Source organism: Octodon degus, unplaced genomic scaffold, assembly GCF_000260255.1.
Source record: "Octodon degus isolate 3935 unplaced genomic scaffold, OctDeg1.0 scaffold00070, whole genome shotgun sequence".
Taxonomy (NCBI): domain Eukaryota; kingdom Metazoa; phylum Chordata; class Mammalia; order Rodentia; family Octodontidae; genus Octodon; species Octodon degus.
In genome coordinates this window covers 3,310,995-3,321,715 of record NW_004524646.1, presented here as the reverse complement: position 1 = coordinate 3,321,715, position 10,721 = coordinate 3,310,995, and the positions used below count along the sequence as shown (strand labels likewise).

Here is a 10,721-nt window from a genome sequence, read left to right as displayed (position 1 = left end):
GGTGCTGGAGGATTGAACCGTGGTCCCTGTGCTTTGCTAAGCTTGTTTGTTCTAAGTAGGTGCTTTAGACCACTGAGCCATCTCACCAGCCCCTTAATTTAGTTCTGTTAGAGATAGGTATTCCATTACCATTTAAATAGTGTAGGTGCATGAATTCAGCAAAAGAATCCAAAAGAATCCAATAATCCAATTATTATCCAAAATAATCTATAACCCAGTAGTGGGTTATCCTCAGGACTGGCAATGTCAGAAGTTGTTGACTTGAGCCTTTCACAGCTCAGCATATTAATATGGCTTTACTTTTTGTACCTTATTTTTATACTGTTCTGCTGGATTGTTAAGAGATTATTTTAATAAAAATGGAAAGACATATCTTGTTCATGAATTGGTAAAAGTCATATTGTTTTAATGTCCCTATAACCCAAAGCGATCTCCGGGTTTAATCTAGTCCCTATCAAAATACCAAATACAGGAGTCCAGGCAGATAGCTCACGGCACAAGTGCCTGCCTGACAAGCGCAAGGTCCTGAGTTCAATTCCTGGTACCAAAAAAAGCCCACAAAATGCCAAGAATACTTTTCACAGAACTAGGAAAAAAAATCCTAAAATTCATATGGAATTTGAAAGACGTAGAGTAGGCAAAGCAGCTAGAGGCGTCACATTACCTACCTTCACATATCACTACAAAGCCATAGTAACCAAAACAACATGATTCTGGCATAAAAATAGATGCAGACGGGTGGAATTGAATGGGACACACAGAAACAGCCCTGAGCACCTTCAGTCATCTGAGTTTTGACAAAGGGCCCCTGAGGTTTCAAGAGCAATTACTCCGGAGGCAGGAAGTGGGCGCTGCCTGCTTCTTCCGGCCTGGATCAAGCTGGGTGGGTATTGCTGCGCTGATAAAATCATCACAGATGCTGTAGGCACTCAACAGGAGGGGACTTAGACGCCCACTCCATAAGAAATAGTTCCATCTTGAAGTCACCGCAACTTAAAAATCTTCTCATCTGCGTTTTCATCTCTACTTTAATTTTTTAAATGTATTTAGTACAGGGTCTCACTACACAGATCCGACTCCTAGTGATTCTCTTGTTTTCAGCCTCCCAAACACTGGGAATACAGGTGCACGCCACCGTGTTGTCTCAATTGCTGTCTCAGCACGCCCTGGGGTCGGGGCCAGCACAGCATGCAGAGGATGGAACCCTGGTCGCTTCACCTTGCCTAAGGAGGCGCTTTAGTCGCCTGAGCTATCTAGTCGGCCCATGTGTTTTCATTTCTTACCTTGAGTGCCACAAATTGATTTTACCTTTTGCAGAGATAAAGGTAAAGCTGGGAGAGGCACAGCTGTCTGTGTCAGGGGTCTTATCGTGGAATCAGTGTCCCTGGTCCCGATTCAGGGCTGCAGGAGCAAGCATCCCACATAGTGGTTTCCTTAGCGTCTGTTTCCCTGAGAATCTTCCGTCCCCATTTCTGCCAGCCTTTAAAATGAGAGAGACAGGCCAAAGAGAGTAATTTAGATTCAGGAAAATAGATTTTAGCAAGTGACCTGGGGTCAAGTGTAATGAGCATCTTTGCGGCTTTCAATTCCCTGGAGAAGTCTGTTTGTTTTCAAGAGGGCTTCTGCCTGGGAGTTGGCAGCAACTGTTGTCATACATTATTAGGTTATTAATTGCCAGGGTGCAGCACTCTGGATGAAGAGGCTGGAGGCAGTGGGGGCTGAGGCCCAGGGTTGCCATGGCAACCGCAAGGCCTGTGGTCTCTGCTGCAGCCTGAAGCAGGAAGGATGCCCAGCCACTCTGATATTTCTCAGCCCACAGCCTGTCCTGGCTGCAAGTGTCTCGTTGGGTGGGCAGCGTCCGTGGTCATGCAGTTTTGGATCAAAACCCACCCCCTTTCCTGTTGCTGCACATCCTGCCTGTCTCCCCCAGTTCGCCAGCTTCTAACCTCATCGTTGTGGGTTTCAGCCACACTTGCTTTCCAGGCAGGCTGCAGCAAGAAATGGGCTGCTGCGGAGCCGTTCATTCCAGCGTTGGGCATAGAGGGTGTGCATTGTCCTTGGCAGAGGACGACACGACCAGCTCCTTCTTCTTTGTGCAGCTCACAAGGGGGAGATGGGCGCTCATGGAGGATCTATGCCTTCACACACACACACACACACACACACACACCCGTGAGCTATAGGATGATGATTAAAATACAGTGAGCTCAGATTCTACTGGAGTCCAGCACTGCCACTTGCCAGCCACTTGGCCTGAAGTCTCTGCCCCATGGTAAAAATGGGATGGTAACGTATGCGTGGCAGCGCTGCCGGGGACATTTTAAGGCACTGTTGGAAGCATCACAGCATCTGGCTGCTAGCTAACTCAAGGCAAGAAAGGACCCAGCTTAGGCCCCAAGCTATCATTTGAAGCTTCCCAAGCATTGTCTTTTCTGTGGGAGGAGCCCTGGCCCAGCTCTCCGGGCCACAAAGCCATACTAAAATACCCGGGTGTCACCTTTCAGAAGTCACTAGCCAGCCAGGGAAGGATGAAAAGGACCCAGAGAAGGATGGAGTCTGCACTGCAGAGTGGAGGGAGATAGGTTCACCTGCTGTGTCAGCCAGTACTGGAGGGGGTGGTGTTGGTGCTGGGCCTTAAAGGTGGGATGCTCTCTGAAACCCCAGGTGAACTGTTAAAATACAGCCTCTTGACTTCATCCCTAAGAGATTCTGAGACATGAGTTGCACGCAGGCAGGGTTGGGGACCTGTGTGTAATAGGAATCGCAGAGACACTGAGAGTGGTGTCCTGAAGTTCTGGGAAAGGCCACTTCGAAGAATCTGGGGGTAGGGACAGGATTTGGCCTTAAGGACTGGGAAGCAGAAAATGGAAACAGTGGATGAGGGGTGTTTGGGGAAGAGCGTAGACTAGAAATCAGGCCATAGTTGAAGGTGTCAAGAGGTGAGGGACTGCCTTTCTTTCTCTTCAGCCCGCTGCTGCCCACCCTCTGGGCTTGGGGCACAGCTCCAAGAGCAGCCCCATCGCAGCTGCCCGGCACATCTTGTGGATTGGTCCAAGTGGCTTTGCTCTCATTGCTCTGGACTTTGTCCTGCTCCTGGGGAGCAGTATCCAGTTACCCATCCTCCTTCCTTTCCTTCCCTCTTTCTTTCTTTCCTGCCTCCCTCCTTGCTTTTGATGATTGAGTATATAGTGGGCAAATGTCAGCATCTTTGTAATCACTGGGCATAAGGAGATAAAGGAAGACTTCAGCTTATTAGAAATGCCCACCTCAGACCCAGTGGACCAGAAATTGTACTTCGAGAAGATTCCTGGAGACTGCCTACACTGACATTTGAGCATGCTGCTGGAGAGCCTTTTAAATCTGTATAGCATGGTGGGTGTGTGATTCTCCCACCCCAGATGTCCAGTTCCTAATCCCAGAACCAGTGACTGTTGTTGTATATGGCAAAGGGGAACTAAAGTCACAGATGGGGTGAAGGTTGGCAGCCAGCTTATCTTAGGGGATGCTTTACCTGGATGGGCCCAGTGGTATCACACGTGTCCTTGGACGTGGAGGAGGGAGGCAGGAGAGTCGGAGCAGGAGTGGTGCTGGTGGGAAAGCAGGCGTGGTGCACTGTGACCGGCTCTGTCCACACCACTTTGAAGATGGAAGGGTCTTCCCACCAGGGAAATCTGTACACCTCCAGAAGCTGAAAAGACAAAGACAAAGGCTGTCATCCTGAAGCAGTGTAGCCCTGCCAACTGTTTGATTTTAGCCCAGGAAGACCTATGCCAGACTTTTGAGCTCCAGAACTATAAGATGATTGTGTTGTTCTGAGCCACTAAGTTTGCAGCAGTTTCTTTACAACTGCAATAGGACATAAATGCGGTAGTCAAGAACCTCTGTCAAATAGCCCTGGGGTAGAATCACAGCTCTGCGGTCTGCCAGCTGTGTGGCCCCTGGGCGAATTGCTTGTGGTCTCTGAGTCTCATTTGCCTCATCCTTGAAACCCAGATGACTCTGTACCATAGCATTGGGGTGAGGATTAAAAGGGAGAGAGAGTATCCAAAGGTGCTGGGCCTAGTGCCTGGCTCACAGCACGGGCTCAGGAAGGGGCAAGCAGTGGCCACTCTGCATGCTGACTAGCTCCATGGGGCGCTCTAACCCCAAGGCCTTGGTGCCAGGCAATTTGGGACATTCTCTGTTCTTCCCTTCTTGGACCTTGACACTTGCAGCAGCAAAGCCACCGTGATGTCAGACCTGGACCCCGTCCAGCCTGCAGTGGCGCAACACCGAAGGGCGTGCAGGTGGCATGTGCTGAAGCACAAGACCGCCCTCCAGGGATATGAGTCAGGGAAGGCCCTGCCGTCACTGCAGATGGCTAACTTGAAGCTTCACTTATGTTTGTCCGAGCCCTCAGGAGCCTCTTAGTCCTTTGAGACTGCCTTATTTCAGTAGGGTGATCTGAGCACCTCCAGACCCTATGGGGAATAAGGCAGTGTCCTCAACCAACCCTACCAAGCTGGTGCCGTCCTCTACTCCCTCAGTCAGATGACAGAGCAGAGTAGTTTCTTCAGCATCAGCGTTGTCACCATGGTGGTCGTGGTGTGCTTGCCACTTTCGACCTACTATGTGTGTAGTCCCATGGTGGACCTTACTTCCTTTGACCCTTACAGAAATCCTTTGGTCAGTGGCTGTGTGGCCTTCAAGGTCATGCAGCCAGGATGTGTGTTGGCTGCATGTGCTGGAGGCCTTGCATGGTGCCATCAGCCTGGGGTGGTCCCTGGGGACTTCTCTGTGCTAAGTCCCAGGCTGCCTAGGCCTCTGGAGGGCCACAGGGTACCATAAGCTTTGTGGCCTCAGACTCTGTGGCCCTCAAAACAGCTTCCAGAGCAGCTGAGAAAAGCCCACAGCCCTTCAGAGCCAGGTCCTAGGAGCAGACATTTATGCTGGGACAGGAGAGGGACATCCAGCCTTCCGGGGCCACCACCTGGATAGGGGTCCATGGTGCTTTCTGACTGCCATCACTGGGGGAGGAGTGAGAAAATGAGGCCAGTGGCAGGCCTGGCCTAGTTCAGGATGGGAGGGGCCACAGAGGTGGGGGCAGGACCCTGGGCTCAGGCTTCTCACCCTTCAGTAAAGGCCTCTGGTGCCACGTGGCCACTCCTTACTTTCTGCACTGTGGGCTGGACTTTTCTCGAAGTTTGGGTTTTACAACAGGCTCAGGACTTTACTTAGATATAGGTTTTCTCAGAGAAGTTGGGAGCGGGGTGGAGGTTAAGGGGCCCTTAGGACCCTGAGCTGCTTCACAGTGTGGCTTCTACTTCTAGTCTTTTCTTGCTGTTGGTTATAAAAAACATGATCTTTGCACCAAAAAACACAGGGTGAGCTCTGTGGGCTCTGCAAGCTCTGTGAGCTGCTCTTCCAACTCAGTGTAGGGGGCGCCCTTTTCTCTGCACCTCCAAGGCTGTGGCCTGGAGAGGCTCCTACCCTTGGTAGGAGTGGGTGCATCTGCCAGCTAAGGGTCTCAGATACCTGTGGTCCCTGGGGAGAGACACTGCTAGGGGAAGGGGGCACACAGTGTCATCAGTGATGCCTGCAGGTGTAGACAGCGATGGTACCGACAGCCCACATCTGCATGTCCTGTCAAGCTGTGCTGCCCCAGGAGAGCAGCTCTCACCATTGGTGTCCTCTTTGTAGGTGTGATTTGGCAGTAGCCAGACAGTCACTGTTGATCCTAAACTCCCAACCCCTAAGTCCTCCCATGTGACAACAGAGAAGACCAGGCAAGTGTCTACAACTCAGCAACTGGATCTGTGTCTGAGGGCAGGCCGCCACACCAGGACAAGCACAGCCTGGCTTGTGATTTCAGGCCCACAAGAAGCAATGGCAGTAGCAACAGTTGAAAAAGGCCCGCTGCCTGGTAGCATTTGCTACTCATAAGGACAGGGCTATAGCAATTGTCCCCCTACTATAGTTTCCTGGAAAGGACTACAACAACTTGCTGCTTGGAGAAGATGAGTCTTCCAGATCATGTGACAGAATGGGGAGAAAGGACATCTCCCCAGGGCCCCAGGCACAGTGTATACCAGCTCCCTGGCCCCGCAAGGAATCAGCTTCCAAGGAGCCTGCCTTGGAGCGAGGCCGTTGAGGCAAAAGAGCCAGGTGCCTGAATCCAGCAGCAGGCTTCCTTCACAGCTCCTTCATCCTTCAGCTGCCAGGCCCTGGCCACCAGCCTCTGCCCCTGGGCCTCAGTTTCACCTCCTGTCAAATGGGAGCTAAGCTAAGTCCTGTGTACCCTCCTGTGCAGTGAAGGGAAGGAGGAGCATTGAGTGCATATTCCTGAGGACTGAAAGAACCCTCTGCGCTGAGCCCTGTGCTTGCTCCCTGCCCTGGGCTGCTTTGCTTCAAATTGATGTTCGCTTATTCCTGCCCAGAACCTTGACCCCTGCCCGCCCGCCTCTTGAGCCCATCTTCGCCACAGCATTGGTTCCTCCCGCTGGCAGCACTTTAGCTATCCAGGGAGGCTTGAAAAGCCCAAGATGTGCACGATTTAATTAGGCCAGGGTAGCACCTCAGCACTTGCATTATTCATAGGCTCCTGGGTGTTTTCTAAAGCATGTGGTCAAGGCTGAGACCCACTGACCCAGATATGGGTTTCCCTGGGGAAGGGTCACGCACAGCTTGAGGGCAGGAGTGAAAACAGCCTCCTTCGCTGCTGCTGCTTCTCCTTATCCCTGCCCCATCCACACGATAGCAGTGACCCCAGTAGACTGCAGCCATCCGGGTGTGGACCCGAGGGGCACCATGAGGACCTCGGGGTGGGAGCTCACTGTCCCATCCCTCCTGCCTCCCGGTAGAATTAGCACAGCCTGTTCTTCCTCAAACCCCAGCGCCCAAGGGCACGTTCCCGCCCCCTGCGGTCTGAGCGGCGCTGGCGGGGCTGCTCACCCACCTGGGCGGTGCAAGAGCTTGGAGGATGGAGGATGCGAGGAGAAGGCTCTGCCACCCTCGTCCTCCTGTTGGCGTGTGGTTCCTCGGCAACCACCCAGCCCGACAGCAGATTGGAGTTCACATGATTCTGCCTCAGCTCAGGAATGGGCGGCCTCTGGCTGGGGATTTTCTAGTCAGCGCTGGGAGGTTCGGTCTGCGGGAAATCGCGGGAGGGAGAGCTCGTCGTCCTGGCTGCGGGGCTGCCCCGGCTCTGCGGAGTTGATGCAGGATCCTGGCTGCTGGAGGGTGCAGGGCAGAACCTAGCCGGACGGGCAGGGGCACAGCGGTCTCAGCCCAGACTCCCTCCATCCTGGTTTCCAAGCAGCTGAGCCTGGGACTTCGCTGCCCCCTTCCTGCCTGCTCCCTGCCCAGCTGTAGAGATCACACAGCTTTCCTGGGACTTGGCGGCTCTGGGAGAAGCAGGCAGCACAGGCAGGGGACTGGACTGGCCTGCTGTTTTTAAAAGGAGCCATTTGTGGGTCAGCAAATCCATTTAGTAGCTCATGAGCTGCAGCTAAGAAATGAAATAGAACAAAATAAGGTAAGTGCTGCTTGGGGAAGTTTGTGAGTGTACGTGGGTGTGGATATGCCTGTGGGGCTGGGTTCCAGTGAAAAGTGTATTTCTCATATTGGTTTGTGATTTTAAAAGAGCTTCAAGGTGACAGGTTGATGCTTAAGTTCCTGGGTTCTGAATTCAGATCCAGCCTGACTTTCTGTGTGGGCTTGAGCAACTGGTTTAAGCTCTCTGGGCTTTAGGTTCTGTGAAATGGGTTGGCAGTGCTGGCCCCACCAGACTCAGACTGTGTGGGCTCAGATGGGACTGACTTTTGAAACTGTTCCAAGGGCTTTAGAAGTGAGACTCAACTGAACCTTCATTGTGGGAATGGGGCATTGGAGGGAAAGATGGGAACTGAAAAAAAATGCAGTCTGATTTCTATACCTTCCTCAGAGGGAAATAGCCTCTTTTAGGAAAGGAAATGGCTTATGTGAAGTGTGGAGGGTTGGCCAGCTCTAGGGATGGGAAACTAGGCCGGCAGGAAACTCTGCAGCTCTGTGGGCCGGGCCCCCACCAGCAGCGCCTGGCACCATGAGTAACAGTCTGTGCGTGCCTGTGTGCCCCACACGGAAGAAGGTGACGAATGAGATTACTGTTTATGTGCCTCTAAAAGCCAGCACCAGGTCTTCTCTACTTCCTGGCTTGGAGCCTGTAAGAGATCACCCACTCCTGTCAAGGAGGTGTTACCTTCCTTGTGGGGGCTTCGTTTTCCTCGGTCGTTAGAATCCATGAAACCCCCTACGCTGATTAGCATTTGTCTAAAGATGTGCTTTCTAGGCGTTGAGTCACTTTGTGTGTGGTTTCTTTTCAGTTTCTTAGTTGGATGATAACATGGACACTGCAGTCCCTTCTTGTAGTACCCTCTGCCTTGAGAGACCAGGGAATGGGCACACAGTAGGCATTTTCCTTTAGTGGATGTTGAAGAAATAGTTGTCCTGGGGACCAGTCCAGCACACAGCCTGCTGACCTCTGCTTCTCTGAGACTTGGAGCTTGGCTGAGCCTGGAGGTTGAGGACAGTTGCTCAGAGGGACCCTGATTACAGTGAAAGAGTGCATATAAGGACAGTGTGTGCCAGCTGGAGTTCAAAAGCAGGCTACTGCATCCCAGCTGTGGGAATCTCATACAGGTGCTTCATGTCTCAAAGCCTCAGAGTTTTCACCTGTAAGTGGAGGCTGCTGAGTGTGGTGTTGAAAGGAAGAAGGAATATACAGAAATGTGGCCGGGGAGCAGAGGGCTCATGAGAGACGTGGCTTGGTTTTGCCATTCTGTGCTTCCTGTTTGCAGAACACTTCTACACCTGATGTGGTCTTTGTTCTCCAAAGACCCAGGCTTTCTGGAAGGCAGGTAGAGAACGGACGTTCCTGGAAAGGCGTAGGTTCCATCTGGGGGCACCTGTCCTCAGGAAATGGCAAAAGCAGGAGTTGACTATGATCAGGCTGCATGAACAGGAGCCTTTCCAGCTCAGGCAGCCAGAGAAGAGAGGCCGTGAGATCCTCTTTTTCCCTTTCCTGTTTCTATTCATGACATCACTGCTTCAGAACCCAGCCTCAGCCCTTGCCTACCCATCTACCTATCCACTCAATACCCATCTGTCCACTCATTCATCTGTCTGCCTCTTCACTCCTCTATCTACCCATCCACCTCTTACTCATCAGCCCTTCTGTCAGTCTTTCCCCCATTTATCCACATGCCCACCCATCTAGCCACTCATTCATCCATTCATCTATCTGCCCATTCATTCTTTATCCCATAAAGCAACCCACCCACCACCTAGCCACCCACCTGTCCAATCATCTGCCTACATGCTCATCCATTCATCTGTCTACCCACTCACTCATCTATCCATCTACACTTTGCTTAGCCACCCACTCACCTCTCTACCCACCCACCTTCCCACCCATCCATCCATATAAGAAATAATTTTTGAAAGCCTTAAGGACTAGAAACTGAGGAACCTCTCAGAGGTGCTCCTGTGACCTACTTCCTTTCTAATTAATTGTCATTTCTACAGCTTCTTACTGTTTCTTCTCTGGCTGTGCCCACCTTACGCCTAGCTCCTGTCATGCCAAGCTACTTTTAGTTCCCCAAATGCACATCTCTTCCTCTTGCATTTGCTGGGTTGCACACACTTTCCCACAAGGAGATGCTTCCCTCTGCTTGGGCAGCCCTTCCTCCTCCTCAGCTGAGCCCAGCTGTCACTGCTTAGGATAGGTTTTCTTGCCTAGGTTAGGTCATCTCCAATAACCCCATAAAATCCTGTGCTTTTATATGAGCTTGTTTCTTTTGTCTTCCCCACCCATAGAAGTCTAAAGTAACTTGATTCTAGGGTTGGTATTGAGTGTAGTGCCTTCTGTATCATAGAAAGTCACTGAGTGTTGTATAAATGGAGACCTAGATGTATGGATGGACAGATGGGTGGGTGGATGGACGGGTGGGTGGGTAAATGAGTGAGCTGGTAAATGAATAGGTGGATGATTGGAGAACCATGGGAGCAGAATAAGAATGATGTAGTTAGATTTGTGTTTTAAAAGACAGCTTTGAGGTGGTAAGATGGAAACAGAAAGCCCAATGGGATGCTGCTGTGCCTGCCTGGTTGGGTGGGGAGGAACATCTTGACTAAACCAAACTAGGGTGCTTGTGAGAAACCCAACCATGAGACGGATGTGGTGAATACCTAGGGGTTAAAAATGGAACAATTTAAAGCAGTGAGATGAGGATGAGGGAAGAAGCTGAAGGCTAGGCACCCAACAGGAGCATTGGGCAGGTGGAGGAACCCTTCCATGGACAAGGAGGAAGAGAAAATGGTAGACCCGTGTGGGCCTCACTGAACTTGTCCTACAAGGCAGCAGGAGCAGTTTACACAGTGTCAGCCTGGGGAGAGGTCTGGGAGTCATCAGAGAGTGTAATGGGATGGAATCATGGAGGAGATGGTGTAGGAGTCTCCTCCAGGTCCTCGTCTCCCTCCAAGAAGTCAATATTTGTAATCGCAAAGGTACATTATTGGAATCCCACCAAGTGGGATTAATTCCAATCTACCACTCACTCCCAGTGCCACCCATGGTGAAAGTAAAGACACTGAAACGTATTTATAATTATTGGGGAGCCAAGGGACCCTAAATCCAGCCATGAAGATGGCTTTCTGGAACCAAGAGGCTGACTCAGGGCTGCACCTGGGTTTTTTTTTTTTTTTTT

The 10,721-nt window shown here is 51.4% G+C and overlaps 1 protein-coding gene across 4 annotated transcripts in view; it reads left to right on the top strand.

The window, feature by feature from the left end:
- The window catches only part of Gpr68 (G protein-coupled receptor 68), a 28,898-nt gene that overhangs the window by 11,332 nt on the left and 6,845 nt on the right, over window positions 1-10,721 (top strand). The window contains exon 1 of one of the 4 annotated variants that reach the window (XM_004635135.2): window positions 7,172-7,513. The exons of the other annotated variants lie outside the window; for them this stretch is intronic. The gene's annotated coding sequence lies outside the window, so the exon portion shown is untranslated. Of the gene's footprint in view, window positions 1-7,171; window positions 7,514-10,721 lie in introns of those variants that run through there. 4 annotated transcript variants of the gene reach the window in all.